The sequence below is a fragment of the Bactrocera neohumeralis genome, chromosome 5, assembly GCF_024586455.1.
Source record: "Bactrocera neohumeralis isolate Rockhampton chromosome 5, APGP_CSIRO_Bneo_wtdbg2-racon-allhic-juicebox.fasta_v2, whole genome shotgun sequence".
Lineage (NCBI taxonomy): Eukaryota > Metazoa > Arthropoda > Insecta > Diptera > Tephritidae > Bactrocera > Bactrocera neohumeralis.
Window position 1 is genome coordinate 37,366,607 of NC_065922.1, and position 24,818 is coordinate 37,391,424.

Genomic DNA, 24,818 nt, shown 5'->3' on the forward strand with positions numbered 1-24,818 from the left:
AGCTAATAGTGTGGCCTTGAACCCAAGTAAATAATACCTGTTCTTGTATTGTCTTGTCTATGGAGAATGATTTTGCTAGTGAATAAATCACCGCAACATCTAGGAGCTACCCAGTTCAAAGGACTGACGAAGTATGAAACTTAGATATCAAGTTGCTCTTTAAGTTCGCAAAAAACGTTGACCTCTTACATGACGAATTGACGAATACTTCAGCTCTAATTATACAACACCTCCATCTGGGATTTCTAAGGACCAGCAGGTCTATGTATGTCCTGACAGCCGACCAGTATAACCTTCACCGCTAGAGCAGCTTGTGAAAATCGAACAAAACGGTGCATATTTTACCGAAATCGGATCATTATAACTAGGCTAAATAAATTGTTTAAAATGGCTTTTTACTAGATCTTACATATAAAGTCTACGTATCTCAATCTGAAATCTCTGTGATGAAAGGATGTTCTCTACAGTTAAGATTCTTCACTTTTAAAAACAAAGTTTTTACAGTTTAATTTTCGATTTTTTCTGCTGAAAAGAAAAAATGAGGTCTTAGAAAATTGTTCGAAAGTCTTTAAGGGGGTACTCTCATGTGAACGCATACATTTTACCACTTTCTAGGAAAATTTTTTTATGCGACAACAAAATTCAATCATTTAAATTTTTTAATATATTTTTATTTGTATTTTAAAATGTACAAAAAAAAATTTTTTTTTTCGTTTTTAACATTTTTAATATATATTTTTTTTTTAAATCAAAGTAGTCCCCAACAAAAGAAAGAGTTCACTGGTCATGGTGATAGCGGCTGTTCATGTTGTCTGAAATAAAAAAAATCGAATGGATTATTATTCAGTAGTTCGGCGGCTATCGTCCCTACCAAATATAATAAATTTCATTAAAAAAAAGAAAATGTCGAACTTCAAAAAAAAAAGTCACGAAAATCTTGTTTTTTTCGTTAAAAATCGTTAAAAAAATATTAAAATATTTTCGAAAATAAACAATTCTGGTAGGGACGATAACTATAAATGAGTAGAAGAACATATGTAAATTTTAGAGCAATCGGTTGAATACTTTTTTTTAGGACCATGACAGTTTCAGAAAATGATGATTCGAGAAAAATGCGTTTAAAGTTTCAAGTGTCATGGCGCCTGGTAGACAGTCGCTTACGACACGTCGGCGACTATGAGCTGTAACTTATCAAATACTATGAATTTCGGTCTGAATTTTTCACAGCATGTTTTCAATAGGTTTTACTGTCAAAATATAAAAAGCAAAAATCGATTTTTTGAAGTGATTACATGAGAATACCCCCTTAAGGTAAATTGTTCATAAATGCCAGACTTTATTTTCAAATATAGAGTTTCTATAAAAATATGTCTTCCAAACGGCGTTTCACATTTTGGTACAACAGAAAAAAACCAAATCGTTAATTGTTTATGTAACTAATTTAATTTGTACTAATAGTGTTAGGCAAGTCCGTGTTATGTGGCTAAATATCGGCTAGTCGCAAGAGCTAATGCACTGGTGTGTTTAATCAGACAGCCTCACTCGAAATTAGTTCCACTTCAGAATACATTTAGGATGGTTTAATGCTTTTTCTCTTTAATAGTTAGCATATATATTACATAAGCTTAGTCCAGATTTTTTGTACAAATATTATACTTGAATTAACGCTAATTATAGCGCTCGTGCAGCTGCCGAGTCTGCACACATCTGTTTTTGTCAAGCAACAATGGCGGAAATTGCCTAATTAAATGAATTACGAGCGCAATGCATTGCATGGCCGAATGCGCGCGACTCATCGACCATATTCATTATATTGGGCAAAAGCTTGGAAAGGAAAAAAATCCAAAAACAAAAAAAAACACTCGTTGCATAGTGAAATGTGTAGAATATTTTTCGCCATGGCAGAGTGGCCATTAGCAAAAATGCTTGGAAATATGGGCAAAAATGCAAAACTTTTTTTTTCTTATTCACCGCTCAGTGTTTCGTGTCTTATGCAGCTTTTAGGCGCACCATACACACTAAGTAAGTGGTGCAAAAAAATTACGAGTGCTAAAATTTTTTATGAATATTAAAGAATAACGGTTTTATAAGGCTACGCTTGTGGCCTTAAATACAAAATATCCAACTGCGTGGCATTTTTGGTGGTTAGTGGGCAAGTGTGTGCGTGTGTGGGTGTGAGTGCTACACATGTGCGCCGTATTTGCGCAGCAACAACAAAAAAATTAAAAAGGCCATTAATGCTGTATTTGGCACCGACAACAAAAGCACTGCACGCACGCATACATACAAACATATACTTGCTGCTGTTGTTGTTGTTGTTGTAAGTGCTCATACATAGTGTGGGCGAAATGATAGCGCCAATGGCGGCACCAGCTGTCATGGCTACTGTCTCTGCCGCATTTGTTTCTGTCACAGCTGCCACTTGATTACACACACGCCTGTCATTTGTATGTATGTATGGTTGTGTCTGTGTGTTTAATGCAAAACGTGTTTCATTTCATTGTTTTTATCCGCTGAAAAGCATTTGTGTGCACACTCACACACACACATGCGCACACGAGCGTTTGCACGCACTGCCGCGTGTAGTGGCAATCAGATGCTGCCATGCAGGATAACAAGCGTCACACCAAACGAAATACCATTTTCATGGATTAAATGCGGCAAACTCCAATCAACGCTGCGTGCGTGGGCGGCATGTGTCGGCCAGGATCTGGAGCCGACGGTGTGGTAACGCTTGTGGTAATGGCAATAGCCGCGTTCAAGCACAGTATTGGACTTAATGCGTCTCAATTGCGTTGCGCACAAGTGTTGCCATATTACGTTTAATTGCCCAACAGTGTTTACAGATCACACGATACAATATGGTGTGTGTGCAAATTTAATGAATTTTCTTTATATTATTTTTGGTACACTGAATCCAATGCGGAGAACTCTGCTGATACATCAATTGGATTTTCTTTGAAATATTGTTAATAAATTTCGTAAAGAACCTCGTAATCCGAACACTTGTACTCCGCACTGGGTTCGTATTCACAATTTTCTTCTACCTTTTCACTCGGTAAGACAATCACGAGCTCTGTAACAGTAAATAAATCATGCGTATTTCTAGTGCTACTTATCATTTGTGCAATATTTATACATCTTTAAACAAATTATAATATCTGATCAAATTTGAACCGGACTGGTACTTTTAAACTGCACAATATGAATCGATAACACATTTTTTCCTTACATGGGTGTATACTCCGAGGATCTAGATATCACTCTATCTTTCCATCAACCAAACTCAGCTAGTACCTTCCAAGCGGAAGTACAAGGCATAGAGAAGGTCCTACTGAACAACTACGAGAGGGTACAGTAAGCGAAAATTTCCACAGACAGCCAGGCGGCACGACTAGCTTCGTCGTCGCCAAAGATAAATACCAGCGTAGTATACAAATGTTGGTAGCAAGGTTTTAAGCTCACTGGCAGGTCAGCTTCACTTGTGCTTAATTTGAGTTGCCGGTCACCGGAATATTTTCGGCATCAAAAACCCAGACGAGCTGGCCAATTCAGAAGCCTCTCTAGGCGAATCCGAGGTAGATATCATACCGTGCCAGCTAGGAATGATCAAGAGAGAGTTCAATAGACAAAGTGATTAAATAGCTCAGAATAGATGAAAATCTATAACCAAATGCAGGATAGTGAAACAAAAATGGCCAAAATATGACGCTGACCGAAACTAAGGACTTATTGCATAGGTCCAGGAAAAGTATACACCGACTAACATGCTTTAAAAGTGCGAATGATTTAGAACAATACTTGCCATAGCTACAAACTCTAATGGAGTAAAAACGGCTCTACACAGCCCTGTGAGAGCCCAGCTCTATCACATAGAAGATATCGGACTCTTGGAATTCATAATGGTACCAAAACTTGAATGGCCATCTACAAAAAGCATATTGGAGATAAGCAGTTTCATTGAGTGCATCAAACAGTATGAGCATAACGATGAAACGTGATACTAAGATTTAAAGGCCTTATGATAGTGTCTCAAAATGGCGCATCTAACAAAAATTGAGATCCGAGGGTCTGCACTTCTACTTAGCTTCCCACCTACTTCATCACGATCACAAGTATTTGCGTGACACAAAGCATTCAGTGAAGGTCAGGAAGTCATCTAGAACTTTCCTCATGTGAGTCGCTCATTCACCTCTGTTAATATTAGGTCTACAACTTTGCTTCCGCCGTTTTCCAATAGATGTCTCTAGGGTCAAGCACTGGTCGATTAAAAAGTTTTATATCGATCTTGGACATTCGTGTCAACATTAACCCAACAAAATATTTGTAGAGATCTGTTTGCGTCCCAAACTTATTGTCAACTGAAAATGTCACTTTTTGAACCGAATTCTCGACATTTGCGGGAAATTTTGCTTTTCTTTTTTAATTCCAAGAAAAGTGCGGCTGAGGCTCATCGAATGCTTTCGGATACGTACGGTGAGGCTGTCCTAAGTGAAAGAACATGTCGCGAATGGTTTCAACGTTTTAAGAATGGTGATTATGAAGTCGAAGACCGGCATGGTGTTGGAAGGGAGAAAATTTTCGAAGGTGCTGAATTGGAAGCATTACTCGACCAACATGCGTTTGAAACCCAAGAGGAATTGGACGAATCGTTGCAAGTGACACAGCAAGCCGTATCAAAACGCCTCAAAGCCATGGGGATGATTCAGAAACAAGGAAACTGGGTTCCTTACGACTTGAAACCAAGAGATGTCGAACGGCGCTTCTTTGCATGTGAACAGCTGCTTCAAAGGCACAACCTAAAGGGATTTTTACATCGCATTGTAACTGGCGGCGAAAAATGGGTCCACTACGATATTCCTAAGCGAAAAAAGTCATGGGGAAGCCTGGGCATGCCTCCACGTCGACGGCAAAACCAAACATTCACGGCGCTAAGGTCATGCTCTGCATTTGGTGGGACCAGCTGGTGGTGATATATTATGGGCTGCTAAAGCTAAGTGAAACCATCACAGGAGATCGATACCGAACGCAATTGATGCGTTTGAGCCGAGCACTAAAAGAAAAATGGCCACAGTACGAGGAAGGACACGATAAAGTCATTCTCCAGCATGACGATGCTCGGCCTCACGTCGCAAAGGTGGTCAAAAAATATTTGGAGACGCTGAAACGGGAGATCTTACCCCACCCGCCGTATTCTCCAGACGTTGCGCCATCTGACTACCACTTGTTCCGATCGATGGCACACGGTCTAGCTAACGAGCACTTTATTCCTTATGAAGAAGTCAAAAATTGGATTGATACTTGAATCGACTCGAAAGATGAGGAGTTCTTTCGTCACGGAATACGCATGCTGCCAGAAAGATGGTCAAAAATAGTGGCTAGCGACGGCCAATATTTTGAGTAACATTTTTGTAACCGTTTTTATACAATAAAGCCTTAAATTTACAAAAAAAAAAGGCGGAAAGTTGTAGACCTAATAACGATAAAATCAAAGTGGTTAAAGAAACTGTGCTTGAAAAACGCTTTATAGAGAGAGAGAGAGAGTTATCAAAGGATCTCAACAACTCTTATGGATCGACTCAATACATTTTGGTTAATGTTTTGGTATGATTCATCAAACACATAATTATGGGCGACGAGACGTGGCTTATGAATATGACGTCGAAACTGACCAACAATCTGCCGAATGGCGCCTCCAAAAATTAGCCGAAGTTGAAAAACAAAAATTCGATGAAGACACTGAAGGACAACCTAGCCCAAGCTTGGTGTATAACAAGAGTATGTTAAATTAAATTACGCGTAAGCATGCTTCTTTGGAACAAGAGCCAGTTTTAAAGGCGATAATAAAGATTTATTTTCAAATGCGTGAAAATTTAGTTTTTGTAACCAATCGGGCTCGAATTTGATCCGAGAGTATTTAGAAAAACCTTGTGTTGTGAATCTATTTCTAAATTAAAAAGTTGCTAAGCAAAACTGTTTGATGTAGTTTTGTAGGCGGAATGATCATCCGAATTCATCCAATACCAACTTTTGAATAACGATTTACCTAACCCGAAGCATGGATGCAAAGTTTTATATCAATTTGTGATCGCTCCCGTTAGATTCCGTTGTTACTTGGTCCATTGTTGTTTATACTTTTATCGATAGAAAACATCCTTCATGTGATTTGGAGGAATGCTGTCGAGTGGACATAGTTTGACTGGATATAAATCCGGTCCGTTCAGTTACATAGACCCGACAGTCGTGGGAGTGGAGTCACTTGGTCTTTCTAAACAGGTTGTCTAATGTTACTAGAGACAACCTGGTGTTGTTCGAGAAGAAGCGAACATATTATTCAATTTTACTTTTATATACTAATATTGTTGAAGGTCATTAGTGGAGCAAACTTTCATTCGTCCATATCCGGCAATCCACTACTGTATGATGGTTAAAACGGCGGCTTTATTACATTTTCACCGTTTTATTGCTACTTGGAATTGCCATACTTATAGCGAGGAAATGAAATTTGGTTTCGCGCTTTAAAAGCTCCTGTTGATTAATGTGATGTTTTTTTATACCTTCAATCATCGTCCCCGTCGTGGGTAACTGACAGACAGTGTGATATTGCAGTTCGATATGGTTTTTTTCTGCCTTTCGTTTTATTTCCTCAGATTTGGGATTATCCTCCAAAAAGAGACCTAAAAACTATATATAGTATATGTTTATGATCAGCGGGACAAGCTGAGTCGATTTGGCCATGTCTGCTTTGTCTATCTGTATATACGCGAAGGTTTTGAGATATCGTCCCGAAAATTTTCGTATGGTCTTTTCTCACAAAGACGTTGATTTTGGAACACTATAGCATATTGTTATCTGTGCAATCGGATAGAAATTCTTGTATTAAAAACTTTTTTATTTGACAAGGTATCTTTACAAAGTTTTGTATGGATAATTATCTAGGGCATCGCTTCTATATCCGAAAAATTTGTTCAGATCGGATGATTATAGCTTACAGCTTCCATGCAAACTGAACGTTTAAACTCAAGCACTTGTATAAAAAACTAATTTATTTCATATTCACATAATTCGGCCTAAATTATTGTCCAAAGTATCTCTACAATCTCCGTATGAATTGTTCAGATTGGGCCACTATATAATATACTACCATACAAACCGACCGTTCAAATTCAAATTTTTCTTGTTTTTATTTAAGTATAATTTTCGATCAGTGAGACCAACTTCTATCCTGGTCTAGTGTGTACGTTGAAGAATATGGATTTTATTTTGCTGAACGAAAGTATTCAGCGTTTGATAGCAACCTTACTTTATTTCTGTTTTATATACAATAGATTAGGACTAGCATTTAAAAACCATTGCTTCATTATAATTTTCTTCCACTTTAAGGATTAGTTCAAATGATGAATCGAAGCTTAGTATAAGCTTAAGCTCCAATTTCGAAAACCAACGAAGAAAAGTGAATGAATAACAAAACAAAAATAAGCTCAATCAACTAAAACGAAAAAAAATAGCAAACATACTGATATTCTGGAAACCTGTAACTGTCTACATTCAACGGAGATTCAGGGGTAAGTCAAGTCATATTATTATTCCATAACACTTATATTCCATACCAAATGAGAGCTGCTATCATGTTTTAGATAACTCTTAAAAGTTCAAGTGCGCTTAAACTTAACTGCATATACCTCAACGTTTTGATATGTTTATTTGACTCTAATCCCGCTTATGAAATTGACAGATCGGCTTCAAGCAATCGATAGTCCCATTCAAATGTCGGCGCTTCAAATTGCGTTGTTGGCATTCGGTTCAATTGTTCAAAGCTGCAAACGTTAGCGCTCGGCACTTCTGTTCGTCCTGTACGAATACATACACATGCATGCATGTGGACTTATGCACACATTCACATTCGCCTAATCAGCCAGACCTTATTAGGCGGCCAAGTGGAAAACACGGTGCTGCATGCAGCATAACCAAGCAATTGTGGCGTGGCAGCTGATTAGAATGCGCGTTTGCACAGCTGGGGAGACATGTTTCTGTCACAATCAGTGTCACACACACAAACACACACACGTACACACTCACCACATAATAGATAACTGTATAAGTAGCTTTGGCTTGTTGTTATATTGTAGTGTTTTCGCACTAAAAGCATTTCTGCATTGGAAAATAGCAGTGGCAATAATAGTTTGCGATATTTCGACGAAAAATTCATTAGCAGGGAAACACAGCAAATAGCAACAAATCATTAATTTACATATACATATGTGTATGTATGTATGGTATGTATGTGTTTATAAGTATGTGACTTGTAGGGAAACTGTGGAAATAATTTAGTTCCTGGAAGTTGAGCAATACTTTATTGAGGTGACTTTAAAAATATCGGATTAGCAGTAGAAAATGGAGCCGCTAAACAACCCGATTTCTCTTCAGATGAATATCCAACTTTTTTTAATAGCGAAACACTTGATTTAGGAAGACTTGCTGTTAAATATATACCAGCAGGTCTTTGATTTTCTTATCGATCTGGAACCCCTCTCACATGTAGAACTTACCGATTTGGTATTCCCGAATTGAAGCATTTAATTTGATTATGCCTAATTCTTACTTAAGTCATTCATTATGGACGGATTTACTTAGTACCCTGACCAATCCTGAACCAAAGAGTTATAAAAATTATCTAAAAATACAATTGAGAATCTTAAAATTTAAATTCAAATGGATTCAGTTCAAAACTTGGGATAAAAAAAAATCTAAAATTGGAAAAAAATGAACCAGAACTACATCTACATCTGCTCGTTCGGAATATTCGTTTTCTTCCGACGGTTTAATTGGCTTTACAAAAATATCTTAAGAATATAAAGAAAGTGTGAAAAAATTGTACATTTCGATTAGATAAGGATACACTGAATATACATATTTTTTTAATATCACCAAATACCGAGGTTGGAAGATCTGCTTATCCTTTATATAGGTCAGATAATAAGTAAGTTATCGTAATATAATTATGTCCGAATTTTTCCTAACTTCAAGAACTTTATGTGCCTAACGCAATAGACTTTTAGATAAAGTGGTTGATATCTTCTCGTAGTAACCTATATATCGAATAAAGTGATATCTGATCCGCGGATAATTTTATAATGTATATATCGGTAATTATTTTGAAAATCTTACTAAGATTTGTTGAACATCTTCCGAATATCATAATATACTTTTTCCTAAATCCACATTCTCTAACTCTGATTTTTGTTGAGTTGCCGCATGTCAAAAATATTTCAATTTCTAAAATATGATGGAAATATTAATAATGTTAATGAAATAATCTTGGCACGGAGGCATGGCGCAGAATCATTCTGGAAGACCAGGGCGAAAGTTGCACCACCCTGTGCCAAAACAAATACGTACAATTTTCGTTTTCGCTTTCTACAACTCAAAAGCTAACGAATATTTTATTCGAAAATTGGCTTGAAAATCCGAAAATCGAGTTAGAGAATATAAGAAATCCGAATTCGAGTAAATTTTTTTTCGAATCGAGTTACAGAATAGGCCCCCAGATCGTTTTCTTGCGCAAAGTGCTTTTCAATTGAAGCTGTTAAACATTCCTCCAGTATTTACTGATACTTCATTGCGTTTATTGCTTCATCTATTAGATCCACACTTCCAAATCCATGTTAAGAAAATCATTCCCAAACCATTCGGCTGCCTCCCTCCTTAACCGTTCTTCGGACGCATTCTTCGCTATAGCGTTCACCAGTTTTTCTCCTTACGTATTACATCCCGTCGCTACATACTAAACATGTTGAATTTGGACTCGTCAGAGAAGATTACTTTCTGCCAATCGACTTCAGGCCAGCTTTGGTGCTTCATAGCTCACCGGAGGCCAGTACAGTGGTAAAATTACACTAAGAAAGCAGACAAATGAAAATAGTTCTGAGGAATTTCAGAAGTTTTGTGAGCAAATGCTAATACCAATATTTCTGAATAAAGTATCCTGTGATTTTGTGATATTACTTACATATTAAAATAGCTTCGTAGTTTTTCCATAGAAACATTTCTTTAAAAGTTTTACGCATTACTGTGTATGCATTCATACAAGATTCATTCGAAATTCTGTGTTACTCATACGCCATGGTTTACTTGTGGTATTTCTTATATCCAATAGGTTATATTAAATTTGCCACAAAGTCTGTAACACCGAGAAATAAACATCAGAGACCCTATAAAAAATATATACAAATGATCACCGTTACCAACTGAGTTAATTCAGCTATGTCCGTCTGTCCGGTTGTCTGTGCATACGCGAACAAGTTCATCAGTTTACGAGATATCGCTCTGAAATTTGGCACACCACCTTTTCTTCACAAGAAGCTGTTCATTAGTCGAAGTCGCCGATATCGGACCACGATATCATATAGCTGCCGTACAAACTGGCTGATCAAAATCAAGTTCTTGTATGAAAATTTATTTTATTTGACTTGATATCTTCACACAATTTTGTGTAAATTTTTGCAAATATTCTCCGAAGAAATTGTTCAGATCGAACTATAGAAAACAAGTTCTTGTATGGAAAACTTTCTTATTTGATAAGATATCTTGTTGAAATTTTGCATAGATTACTATCCAAAGCAATGTTGCCACTTCTGAAGAAATTACTGAAATTGGATCACTATAGCATATAGCTACCACACAAACTGAACGATCAAAATCAAGTTTTTGTATGGACAACTTTTTCATTTGGCAAATTATCATCACGAAGTCTAGCATAAATGTTTGCCTAAGACAGCGCTACTTCGTCCTAAGAAATTAACCAGATCGGAACATTATAGCATACAGCTGCCATATAAACTGAACGTTCAGAATCAAGTGCTTGTAAGGAGTCTTTTGAATTTGTGAAGGATATTGTAGCTTTGGTGCAACTAAAGTGCTGTCCTGTCTAACTAGTAGTTTTCCAATCCAATCCCGCTCTGAATATGTAATATAAGTATGTGGTATTTCTGATACTACAAGTTTTCTTATAAAATCCATGAGCCATTCGAGAAAGCACAAAACGAGAGCTCTTCATTAATTAACCACATTTGAAAGCGACCAAGGCTGTAGTACACATCTACAATGTATATATTTATCAATGATATAATAAACAAAAAAGTACAGTACTAAAAGCCCCTTTGTTTTCTCTTCTGCTCCTAACGGGTACGCATTTCTGCCCTCATTATACAATGCGTGCCTTTGTAGTAGTATGTGTGTGTCAATAAAATGCTTTGCAATTAGTTTGATTGGCTGAAAGCAAGGATATCCATTCGATTGTACAATATCAGCCGTCGGCCCGAATATTCCAACATGAGCCTACAGCATTCTGAGCCTGCTACTAATTAGATGCATGAATTCAATGCCGTTTGCGATAACAATACATAAAGATACATTGCATTATTCACATTATTCACTAATTACATGCTTGCCACATACATGGAATAGCACTTAAAGCGAGTGGCTTCCAAATATATATGGCAGCTTTATACTCTGTGCTTTCATGCTATTGTTAAATTCGAATATATATTTTTTTTATATAATTTGTCAGCTCTTTCAAAACTGGACTCAAAATGATTTTCTTTTTCCCTTTGTCACATAAAATCCTTTTGTTTATTTGTCATCTTTCACTGAATGTCATCAAATCAATTACTGAACATTTGATAGGCAAGATTTGCCAAAGCTTTGCAGAGCAAATAAGCACTTACGCACACACACACACACACACACACACACACACACACACACAGACAAATACGAATGTATGTATATACAAACCATCTATTGTCTGCATTGTCTTGGTTTATGACTTCCCACTGTTTCCACATGTTGTAATTCATATTTGCCCAGTAATTAATGCTGCCAAATCTGTAAGTTGATGAAGTTTAAGTCATAAATCTTCATATAAGTAGCAGCCAAGCAGAAAACAAATTTCCACGCTGACACACATACATACATTTGTATATATTTACATATGGTATAGGGGGATTTGTTATACAACACTGTTACTGATTAAATTGTTGAGGGAGTAGAAGTATTCGAATGCCGGTCTTAAGTAATAAAACAACAAAATTGTACAAGTACAGGGTGACACACGGTAAGAGGAAACACAAGTAACACTACAGCGCTGAGCTCTGAAGTTTATTTGGCGTATTTATACCCTGAACAGAGTATATTAATTTTGCCACGAAGTTTGTATTATCCAGAAGGAAACGTAGGTGACTAAATAAAATCTAAATTATCTTTTTGGAAGCGATATCTTCGCGAAATTTGGCTTGGATTATTGTACAATGTAAGGCAGAAATGTTCCCGATCGAACTGTTATAGCATATAAGTAAGTAGTTGGTTGGTTCTTCTTCTTAATTGGCGTAAACACCGCTTACGCGATTATAGCCGAGTTAACAACAGCGCGCCAGTCGTTTCTTCTTTTCGCTACGTGGCGCCAATTGGATATTCCAAGCGTAGCCAGGTCTTTCTCCACCTGGTCCTTTCAACGGAGTGGAGGTCTTCCTCTTCCTCTGCTTACCCGGCGGGTACTGCGTCGAATACTTTCAGAGCTGGAGTGTTTTCGTCCATTCGGACAACATGACCTAGCCAGAGTAGCCGCTGTGGTTGGTCTATATAATTTTTTTTCGATTAAGCTAAGCCTTTACGAGATATTCAACGTCAGAAATCAACGAAAAAAATAAAAAAAAATTAAAAAAAAGTGCTTAATATATAAAAAAAATATAACTGCCATTTTTTACAGATTAGTAAATTTCCTACAAAACTAGCAGTTTTCCATTTTATAATAATTTTTTTTCGTTGAGTTATAAAATTCTTAGAAAAAAGTTTGGTTTGAGTTACGAAAACATCGTGTAGACCTTTTTTGAAGAGCTTTAAATTTCCTACAATATCCACAAAACGAAGTATATTTTCAAGTAGCTGGAAACGAGATACACATTTTTCCATCTGCATAGCTAATAATTTATATAATAAGACAAAAATAGAAAATCGTTAGCCGGGGCACGTTCCCGTCACAATTGAGAGTTCATACTTGGTAAACGTTTCTTGGAGGTCTCTATGAAGCGTTTTTTCAGAACCAAGCAAAAAAAAAAAAACATGCGCTGTTTTGACCCATTCTAAAATAAATTATGACAAAAGTACCCGGAAATTGTAAATAAAACGCAAAATATTTAATTGTTCATCAATATTTATTTTGTCGCTTTCAAAGTAATCCCGACCAGATGTAACACACTTATGCTGACGATTTGTCCAGTCCTCGATAATAAGCACGTTTTGGGATGGTCTACAGCTCCTTCAGCGAATTTTGTTTTATCTCTTTGATCCACTGAAAACGGATTTCACGGAGCGGCAATTTCAGTTTGAGAAACAAGAAAAAATTAAAAGGTGCCAAATCTGATGAATACGATGGCTGATGGATGGTATTCATTGCGTTTTTGGTTTTAAATTCGGTCACAAACGTGGATCGATGCGATGGTGCATTGTGATCGTGTAAAATCCATTAATTGTTCTTCCACATTTCCCGGCGTTTTCGGCGGATGTTCTCAGACAAAGACCTCAACACGGCCAAATATAACTCCTTACTCACCGTCTGTCCCTCCGGAACAAATTCATGATGCACCAAATCACGAATATCGAAAAAAACAATGAGCATCACATTGAGTTTCGAGCGGCTTTGGTATGGTTGTTTTTTTCGGTTTTGGGCAATTTTTTTTCCCTCCATTCCGATGATTGTTGACTTGTTTGCATGTCAAACTCAGAAACCTATGTCTCATCATCAATCTGAGATCGGAATTTACATGATCAAGTATGTTCAAAGATACCTGTTTTTGGTACTCCTTTTAAAACAATGCAGCTTTCTCAAAACGAGTCGTGTAAACACGCGTTTTTATACTTTAAATATCCATCAAAATCTTTCCAACGGACTCGCGAGAGATGTCAAGCGCTCTGGCAATCTTCTTAACACTTGTTCGACGATTTTCAAGCACCATATCCTTCACTTTTTTAATATTTTCATCAGTTGAAGAGGTCGTCCAGAACGAGTGTTCAACGATCTCTCGAACGTCTTTGACCACTCGTAGGTTTGTGTCTTTGCTAAAACTGGATGTAGAAGACATGGAAAACCATTCATGGAGGTCTCTATCAACCAATTTTTCAGGAATAAACAAAAAGAGAAAAGATTCTCTCTTGAGTATAACTTTCTAATTTTTTGACAATTACTCTGATATTCTGTGAAGAGACGATAAACCAGAGATCGTCAAAATCGTTACACTCGTTCTTAAGTTATGTAGTGTGTAACTAAACCGACATTGTCCTATTTATATAAATAGATATCACATCAATCTTGCTATTACCATTACGTAAATTAAATAATAAATTATGGGATCTCCTTTGGGTTTCCAAAACGTTACCAACCCTTTCTGAACTGTATCCACTTTCATACTGTTTGTCACAAATTCAATTTTTTTTTAACCATTTAGAGTTCCCCCACCAGCTCATGAAAGTGTGTTTGTTTATCGTTTCCTATCGCTGAAAACAGTTTTGAGTTCTCACCTCCCTCTTGTCTCATTAGCAGTGGTGACCAAAACAATTTAAGCTCTATTCAAGTACTTCCTAACATACTTTTACTTGCCAGTCAAAGTCTTACTTGCAGATCTATTTATATTTCATGAGCTTCATCAATCATTCCTGCGGTCTTTGCCACATTTGCCGCACTTAACTTGATCCCTTTCATGTTCAACAATGTTGACGTGGAGTCCCGCAAATATTTATATATATAGTATACCCAATTCTATAATATTTTATGCGTTGTGACGCAGATGCAACATGTTTTCGGACAATAGAGACTAGAGATAACACACACACACACACTCATATGCATGACTGATGTGTGCACTTCAGATTACGGGCAATATTTGAGTTGACTTCTGAAGTATGACTTTTGGCCAATAAATGAAATGCGAATGGTCTAAAAGCAATACATATATACATATGTACCAACATGTGAGTTGAAAAGCACTATACAAGGGTATATATATTTGTGTGTGTGTGTGGGAAAACACAGATAAACATTTGTCCATTACAAACGTTCGAGAGTCGGAGCAAATATTGTGTTTTTGGCTGCAGCTGATGGACAGTTGCAATGACACTAACCACAACAAGAACAGCAACAACAAACGCAATAACAACAGCAATAAACACAAAAACAAAGCAACACATGGACCAAGCGGGCAATCAATAAACCTAAAACAACGTTCATACTTGTAGCTATTTCAGAAATGATTGAATGAATGCATGAATGCCTAAACATGGACATGGACGTGTACTCGTGTCCACGGTACCGGCAACGAAATTGAAAGCATTACTAAGGCGTTTCGGCCACCAGCAGGCAGCAATGCCCAGAATCACACACACACACACACACACGTACATACAATGGCAAATAGAAAAGCGAAGAAATCAACGTTTGCTAGAAATCAGCAGTCTGAGTTTAGACGAAGGGGGGAGGTTAGGTTCGCTGCCAGAATCAATTTAACTTGTGAAAACAGAATGCACACGTCCGTCCGCTGTGCCGAGCAAAAAATCCGCAATTTCATTGTTTGCATACGTTTAATACACTTCAATCCGAAATCAACCTCGGGCAGTTGACCATTGATGCAGCGCCTCCGGAGGTGGCCGATTCATGCGCGCTTTCAGTGATTTTTCTGTTATTGTTGTTGGGTTTGTGTGTGTTTTTTTTTCAGTTCAGTTTCAATTGCTTTTGATAGGCGAGTGTTTTGTGTGCGCGCATGCAAGTGTATTGATAAAAGTCAAGCGCTTAGCGGTCCGGCACACAGATTTTGTATGCGCGTATAGTTTCGGTGTGGCCATTGTGCAAGCGCTTAGCATTTCGCTGAAAGAAGGAATTATTTTACGTGATGAATATGCGTCCATTCAGCCAGAATGACAAGCCAGTCAACAAAAAATTTGCATTTAATGAAACTTCAAGACCGCAACAGCATTTGATATAAATATATATATATATATATATATACATATATATATATACAGTCCATAATACCGGTATACACTATTCAGGAACTCTTTTAGGAGCTAAAATCATTATGCTACCGCATAGAATCAATAAATTTTTCTCAATTTAAAGAAAGAACTTTAGTTCAGTATAGGCGGATCTACTACAAAATATTTTTGATATCCACATAAGTTTAGTACATAACCTGATAACCAAGCATAAACATTACTTTAATAGGGTGCAAAAATAAGATACTACGCTACTAAAGCTTAAAACAAAATTTGAAACAAAACTTTTGTCCTTAACATACCAAATAAAGCCCAATTATAATTAATTAATAACAATATCTTGGTGTTGAGCATTCACTCCGACAGCAAGCGGCAATACTAGCGTTGAGCTCGCAAACTGTGCGCTCACAGTTAGTCAAGGAGGATCAATACTTACTAAAGATACTTACTGAAGATAAAGATAAGAGCAAGCTACTTTATTAACAAACTCGTTTGGGTGGCTGTTGGAAATCGCTGGAAACTGTAAAGCCGATCAGCTAGCTAGAGGAGGGACCCTTACTCCACTCACTTCGGAGAGGGAGCGAATATGCTTTCCGTTGTCACCTTGCTACCTAGTATTGGACCTACAGAGCTTTTGTGTATAGCATACGTTTTTCGACGGCCAGTTTCTGTGTAACAGCGAGATCCTACTGACATAAAGTAGAACGTAGGAGCTCTACTGAACTAATTGCCCTTAGAAAAGTTCAGCTTGCGACAAGCCTAGGAATTCTATTATTGATATTGTCTAATAGGCATTCATCTTGTAACCTAAAAAATACAGTTGCATTGTTGTCAAATTGTAAAAGTTGTATAGAGAAAGGTTAGGTGAAAACATCCAGGCACTTTCTCCTTCACTATCCAGCTTTTGCGAAACTGAGTTTGAAACATACCCGTAGTCAGATCTTCAGCGAACCATGAAGCATTATCGAAATTGATATTAGCCGTCTCAACATCGAATGATCGGCTCAAAGCGCTTCCTCCACAAATGACAGCATATGTACATACATACATATATAATTAATCTTATGGGAGTTCTAGGTACCACAACGGACCGGCGTTGTAAGCTGTGCAAGTGAGATGCCTGTTAGGACAACCATAATCCAACTTAACTTATTTCTGGTTATAAATACAAGGAGACAAAACCTTCTTCAGCTTCTGAAAAGTTAGACTATCCAGTGATTTTAGCCAAGCTTTTACATATGTATTTTGGATGTTTCATTCAACTCCATGTTCATCGTGTCATATGTTATCAATACTGTATTGCAAAATACTTCTATTTTAATTGAATTATTGACTTAAAGAAATTGACAGTTCTAGGAAGAAATAACTCAGTAGTTGCACTATGAGATCGAGTTTATGAGCAAGAACTCATATTATGTGTGTAACCAGTAAATATTGTTAGAGGAGATTATCTTTATTAGAGCAAACAATTAGAAACTTTTAGGTCGAAATAAAGATATTACACATCGACCTTTACAGCTAGGGTTGGATCTTCCGGTCTATTAAATCAAACAAATTTCCTAATAACTGACCCGGTTTATTTTATGGTCGATGTTCAGAAATTTACGGAGCCAATTATAGATTTATGCCTATTGTAATCAAAAGACCTCCCGTTAGTCATACCATATTTATAAGGAAACCCTTTATCAGGAGGCTTTAAAAACAACAGTCAGCGTACCTTAAAGATAGAGCAATAGAGTATCCGAGGCAATTTCGTGCCAGTTCTCTTACCATTATGTTCCACTTATACAAAAAATGTCAAATATTGATATCAACCCAAGGAAAATAGTCAATCCAGCTGAAGGTCCATTTTTCAGATTTATTTTATCCTCCAATACAATTTTTAGGATGGTGTTATGTTATAGGTAAAGGGTGATCCATTTCGAGGCTCCCTACTTTTTTAAAGAAAAAACACAGAAACTTCAAATTTATTGGGAAATGTTTATTATCATTCAAAAAAAAACATTATTTGCCATTTATTTTTTGAAGTTTATCATTTTCAATTGTTTGCCGCGGCTACGTCTCAGGTGGTCCATCCGTTAAGTCCAATTTTCGTTCGACTCATGGCTCGTTCGAGCATTTCGACTGGTAACTGGCGAATGACAGACGTGATGTTTTGCTCCAAGTTCTGAATCGAAGCGGTCCGCACAGACTTTAGACTTTGGACTATCCTCACAGGAAAAAGTGTAACGATGTAATATCATCTTGGTGGCCAATCGTCCGGCCCAAAATGTGAAACTATCTGCTCAGCGAAGTGTGCACTCAATAAAACCTTTGATCGATGCGTTGTGTGAGAAGTGGCGCCGTCTTGTTGAAATCAAATGACGCCGAGATCACGAGCTACAATTTCAGGCATCAACTAGTGAATTGTAATGGCGCGGTAATGGGCGCCATTGACGCCTCCGTTCTCACCGGAATCATTTTGAAAAATATAGACGGATGATTCCACCGGCAGCTCTTGAATCTCTTTAGGTTGCTCTTCGTCCCAAATGCGGAAATTTTGCTTGTTTACATACCCATTGAGCCAGAAATGGGCTTCATCGCTGAACAAAATTGTGCTCGAAAACATAGGATCTTCTGGAACTTTTCAAGAGCCAATCGAGCGAAGCAATGTTGATTGGGAGCGTCGAGCGGCTTCAGTTCTTGTACGCTTTCAATTAAACATTTCGACGTAAAATGCGCCAAGTTGTTTCATACGGCAGTCCGTACACTCTCAGCAACGGCTGCTATATTTTCTTCACTGGACGTAGTCTATTTGGTCGAATATTATGCAATAATGAATACTGGGTCTCAGACGTGATGGTGTTGCGAATACTACGCTCAGTAGACCGATTCTGTTGACCATAAGTTGAGCGAAGCGCGAAACACATTCTTCATAGAACGTGAATTTTCATAATAAAGTTAAACGATTTGGATCAACCGTTATAAGACTAAAACGATTAAAGTTAAACGATGTGGATCAGCCGTTATAAGACTATATTTATAGGACTAGTTTTAGTGAAATGCCAATACAATACCTCCGAGATTCTTTAAACATAAGGCGCTTTTGCTTTGAAAATTTTCTCTTCGGCAATTTCATCTCGGCATTATGTTGTCACACATATTTGTATAATTTTAAGACATCAAAGGATGCCGTATAGCCAACACCTGTTGTGCTCATAGGGGTTGCTGTTCATATGTGTTTAGATCATATATGCATAACGTTAAATATTCTGACCAAAAGCTTGTCCAACAACTGGTTCCAGTATAATTCTATTATTCTATTAAACTTTTAAACCATATGTCGATCTTGTTTCATCCAAAAAATAATAATTTGCTCGGAAATTCTAACCTATAGATAGACCTAGCGTCGAAATATCTCTAAAAATTGTGTTGAGAATTTAAAAAGCTTAATAAATAAATAAATTTATTATTAAATCCTTTGACACATAACCAGTTTATAGGGTCTCCGACGTTTCCTCCATGGTGCTAGATTCTTTTTAATGCGTGTAAAGAAAGTAACTGTAAGAAATTTCTGTTTCTACCTGGATTACTAAAAGACTTTTCTAACTTCCCATCAGCTGATAAGTGCCAAAATCTTAGAAGCCATATATGTACATATACCACTGCTGGTAAATGGATTCTTCAGCTTTCATTTGTACTACGGAAACGAAGTGTCTACCCACGACAAAGAGTGGAATCGTAAAATTTCGTTAAAATACTCGCATTCCGATCAATATGCTATTATTTTCCTCGTCTACAACTTTTGGCTTATGTGTATTTGTGTTTACCCATAAGCGTACTTATACAAACACTTGTGTAATTGAAGACTGCTCGATTCAGCCATATAACTTGCTACTTGATTTTTACTCAAATATTGAACCAACAACAATGAGCAATACCACTAATTAAAGTGAAGTAAATTCTGAGCGCCTTTAATGCGCCATTCAAGCGGTTCGCTTGGAAATTGCTTGGGCTATAATTCCAGTGAGTGGTCGATGGCTTAATAACGGCACCATAATATTTATGGGGTTGCTGTTGTGTGCGTGCGGTTCGACGCAATTTTTTCACGTTTCATTATTTTTTTTTTATTGTTTGTCTGTCCTTTTGCCTTATTATTGTTGTGATTGCCACAAGCGAGCAATTATTATTAATTATAGACACGTTCAAATAAATACACTGTTGCTTCATAAATTTGCGCAAATTAAATTTTGTTTACATTTTCGACTTTTGCCTTTATTTCGCTTTATGCTTCACATATAATATTCTCCGTATACATATACATACTCTGATCCTTTGTGCACTTTTGTTGTTTATTATTATTTTTTTCTGCTATTTTTTTTTTTGCCTCTCACATCGCTGCGTGGCATAATGACGGACCAAAGTGATTATTTTAAATTATGCGTAAGGTCATTCATTAATTGGTATTGTTGCGAAATTGCGGTGCACATGTGTGCTTGTGTGTGTTTGTGCATTTGCGCTTGTATGCGCTGATTCTGTGTCAAAATAATTTGTGCGCTTGTGTTTCTTAAATTATGGAAATAATTATGAGCACACATATATTGAAATTAATTGGAATTACGTCCATTTGCCATTTAGGCTTTTGTAAAAATTTATTGAAAAAAAAAATAATTATAATAATTAATAATTTTGTGTCACAAAAGGTGCGCAAATTTATAGTAGGGACGACAACATATGTTTTATCTAAAACCATAGCGCCTTAAAATACTTAAATTTTTAGATGTAAATTAATTTTTTTTTTTAGAAAAAAGAGCTAGTTTGCTAAATTGCTATCTTCCATTTAAGTTAATAAAAAAATTTCAAAAAGAGCTTCAGGAAACTTCAATTTTCGTTTATAACTACGGAGAAAATATTGCACAATAAGAAAAATGTCTCTTTAGACTCACAAAATTATATTGAAAACAGCTAAGGGAGAGCTTAATTCGGGTATAACCGAACATTTCACACAACTATGCAACTTGCAAGCAGTAAAGCCAAAGAAGTACCTTCAGGCCCATTAGTTATATGGCGGGTTTTGAACCAATTCTCTCAATTTTACTGGGACAATTCACTAGGACTTTCACTTTTTGCGTTATAATATCACCCGGAATTTCGAAAATCTTTATAATAGGTACATATATGTGGTCTAAGGGATTTAATGCCTAATTCAACCTAAAAGGATTTCCTTGTAGCTATAAGGAAAAAGCAGTTTTGAAACGTTTGGTGCGGTTTTTGTTAAATTCCAAATTAATTATAAATCTCTTTCTATCCATTTTTTGAGAATTTTTTTTTTACATTTAGCGAAGCCCACAACCTTTCTTTACATTTAGTCAAGTAAACAACATTTTTTCTTTTACATTTGAGGTCACTGATCCTTCTGTTTACATTTTATGAGGTCAATGAACTTTTGATTTGCATTTTGCCGAGGTCAATAGCCCCTTTGTTTACATTTTAGGAGGTCAATGAATCGTTTGATGACATATAGCCAAGTCCAAAACCTTTGTAGACATTTAGCCAAGTCAACAGCCTTTGTTTATATTATGAGGTCATGAGACTTTTTGTTTACATTTTGCCGAGGTTAATGTGTCATTTGCTTACATTTTATGAGGTCAATGACTCGGTTGATTACATTAAGCCAAGTCCGCAACCTTTATGATTGATTAGATATCTTCACGACATTTCACATGGCGTAGTTTCTAAAGAAATAATGCAATTTTCCAAGAAATACATAGTTTTTATTCAAATTACATCACATCTCGGCGTGACAGTCACCTAAGCACTAGCCAGGCACGGTGCCTGCTTTACTTATATAATGCCAAGTTGGCTGCTAGAACTTCCCCTGAAGTCAGTTTGCAACTTCCACACCAAATCAATCAAATCCAAACCAAATCACATCAAGACTTTTAAATCGGAACTTCAGCTAGAAGTTGTTATTGAGCTTGAGAATGCTCAATTACTTGCATCTCCAGAGTGTTTTCGGAATGTATATGAAGTACTCAACTGTGAACAAATATATTGAAACAGAAAAAGGGAACTTGCTTGTGCTTCCAAGCTGATAATAATGTTTGTGATCACATCAGCTATCAATTTTCTCCAAAATTCTGCTCTAATCCGACATTGAAATGAGCCTCTGAGGTCTAGCAAACCCGTCTAATGTACTCTGAACTTGAGGAGAGGTGCGGTGCTAAACTGTCCACGGATGGATTAAGATGGAAGAAAGTTACCTCTGCTTGATAAGACTCTAAAAAAGTCATTGGGAAATCTAAAACCGGAAGTGAAAATAGTATGACCATATCTTTGTTCTCCCAAGATTATAGATTAATATTATTACGAAATATACTTAGTGATATTCGTTTAAGATAAGGCAAAAAACTCAGCTCCGAACTCTAATGTAGTTTTTCTTCAGATCAAAAGATATGAAAGCCTTTTGAACTCAAGATCCCCATTCGAACTCAAGCGAAAACCGGTTTTAACTAAACTCTGACCTTAACACTAAACAATTACTGGCATTTTACCCGCGTGCTCTGAACTAAAGTTAGGTCCTAAACTGTCAATGGATAAATTGAAGAGAGCTTACAAATACAACTTCTTCTTTACTGTCGTAGTTACCGCTTATAACCGAGTTATCAACAGCGCGCCAGTCGTTTCTTCTTTTCGCTATTTGGCGCAAACTCGAGATACCAAGTGCAGCCAGGTTCTTCTTCACCTTATCTCGCCTAGCGAGGTTGTGTGCTGAGTTTGAGACTCGCCATGTAGAAATAACCAGCAGTGAAAAGGAAATAACCGTTACTAGCTGGGTAATAATCCTTATGATTTTGTAATCATTCCTTTTTCCAAAATTCTGCTTTAACGTTATTGATTTAGGCTTATCACAAAATGGCTCGATACCCCAAAATTTAGTCTAAGCAAACATTAACAAGTTTTGAGTGAATCCAAGACATTTACATTTCAGGCCTGGTATCACCCTTTCTCACTTCTTGAATATGACTACGGAGGCGGTGTATCGCATGGCTACCGCTTTCCTAATATCTGTCTTCACTTTCCCTAAAAAAGTTATCAGTTTGTCTAAAACTAAAGCTGATGGATGTCCAATATACTCCTAAACCAAACATTCCATGTTGATGCGAACCATTAATTGAAAGCTTACTACTCGCATCCTCTGGCAAGTCAGTCTTATCTACACCTCCATTAGTGATAAGTGGCTAGCTCTGTGACCCATATTATCCAGGAAAGCAAGCATTCATCTAAGTATGAGTATCATAGAAACTTTCGCAAACGTGCCAAGTAGTGTCAAGAGTCGAAGCTAATGCAATTCCTAGCACACCTATATATATATGTATATATAGCTATATCAAAGATTATTCCAAGAATCACCATTAACTTTCTTCTCCTAGCAACTGACAGATTTTGAAAGCTTTTCCATATTAATAACGCATTCGTAGACAAAGTATAAATTATTTTACATAATTTATTAAACGAAAATACAATAATACGTATATACTTTGCTATATAATACGATAATATCTTTGTCTAACCAAATTTAGTAAAAACAATTTTCTTACATAATATTTCACAGTTATCAGAAAAGACCGTTATTAAATACCTCCGGTAAACATCTAATCTCCCACGGGGTCATAAAATATTTAAGCGTTTTTATTTTTGTTTGTATATGTAACTAAACCGTTAGTCAAAGGCATTGCATTATCAGCCCCTGCAACATTTCCACCCCCCACTAAATCACCGCGTCATTGCGCTGAACGAGCGCTTTGCTAAATTTAATTAAATAATAAATATTGAACCTTGTTAAACGAAGCGCAACGACTCAAAGCGGCTTGATTGGCGAGATGGGCCACCCGCTTGAGCAGCTGGTTGTGGGGCAGATAACAATTTTCATTTCGCTGTGAGTTTAATAAAACATTGTGCGCTGCTGCTGCAACAACACAACTACAATAAATAGGCCCCATTTTATTGAGGTCGTAAGGCAATGAAAGTATACATACAGATACAGATATAAATATATGGCAATAAAGGGGTTCTCAATAGTGTTACATCATTTATCAATGAGCTATTGTTTTTATAGATTATTTTATGGATAGTAATGATAATGAGTCCAGCTATAGACTGAAGGAAAGTTGTTCGCTTGAACGACAAATTAGTGCAGTGTAACAATGAGGAGCAGGTTTCTGCTAATCTAACTTGCTCCAACTTTTATTTTCAAGTCGTTCAAAAATTTGCAAATCAGAATATATACATACATATACGCACATATAGATTGCTGTCAAAGTTCTTTTCTAAATATTACGAGAGGTTTATTGATATCGGGTCCGTTGGTTTCCGAAAAAACAGCGTAATGTTTTCTAAGGTCATAGGTTGGGGCGTTATTACGTCTGGTGTGTGTAGTTGCAAAGCTGGGGCCTTCAATAGGGTTATGGTATTGTCCGCCAATATTAAAGCGCACGGTGTTTCCGCTCGTCACTTCTTCTTTTGGTCGAAGGCTCTATTCGCCATGAATCCTGCTGCTCTTACGAACACTAATTCTCCTCTTAGGTTAGTTTTTCATCACTGGGTTCAGTGTGGCTAAATCCTCCATCGTTCACCGTGTATGTTGATATCTGTAGTGAGTTTCCTTGTATAGTCTTTTCAGACTATTGTTCCATCTCCATTTTGTTTTTGACATGTTTTTTCTGAACCTAACTTCAACGGTGTGAAATAATTTAAGAATGCTATATAAAATTACCTGGTTGATTTTATTTACTTAA

At 36.7% G+C, this 24,818-nt stretch overlaps 1 protein-coding gene across 1 annotated transcript in view; it reads left to right on the plus strand.

Annotated features, from left to right (window-relative positions):
* Positions 1 to 24,818, plus strand: part of LOC126759651 (protein-tyrosine sulfotransferase) — a 243,184-nt gene that overhangs the window by 94,308 nt on the left and 124,058 nt on the right. The window contains exon 7 of the transcript XR_007667036.1: positions 7,384 to 7,565. The gene's annotated coding sequence lies outside the window, so the exon portion shown is untranslated. The remainder of the gene's footprint in view (positions 1 to 7,383; positions 7,566 to 24,818) is intronic.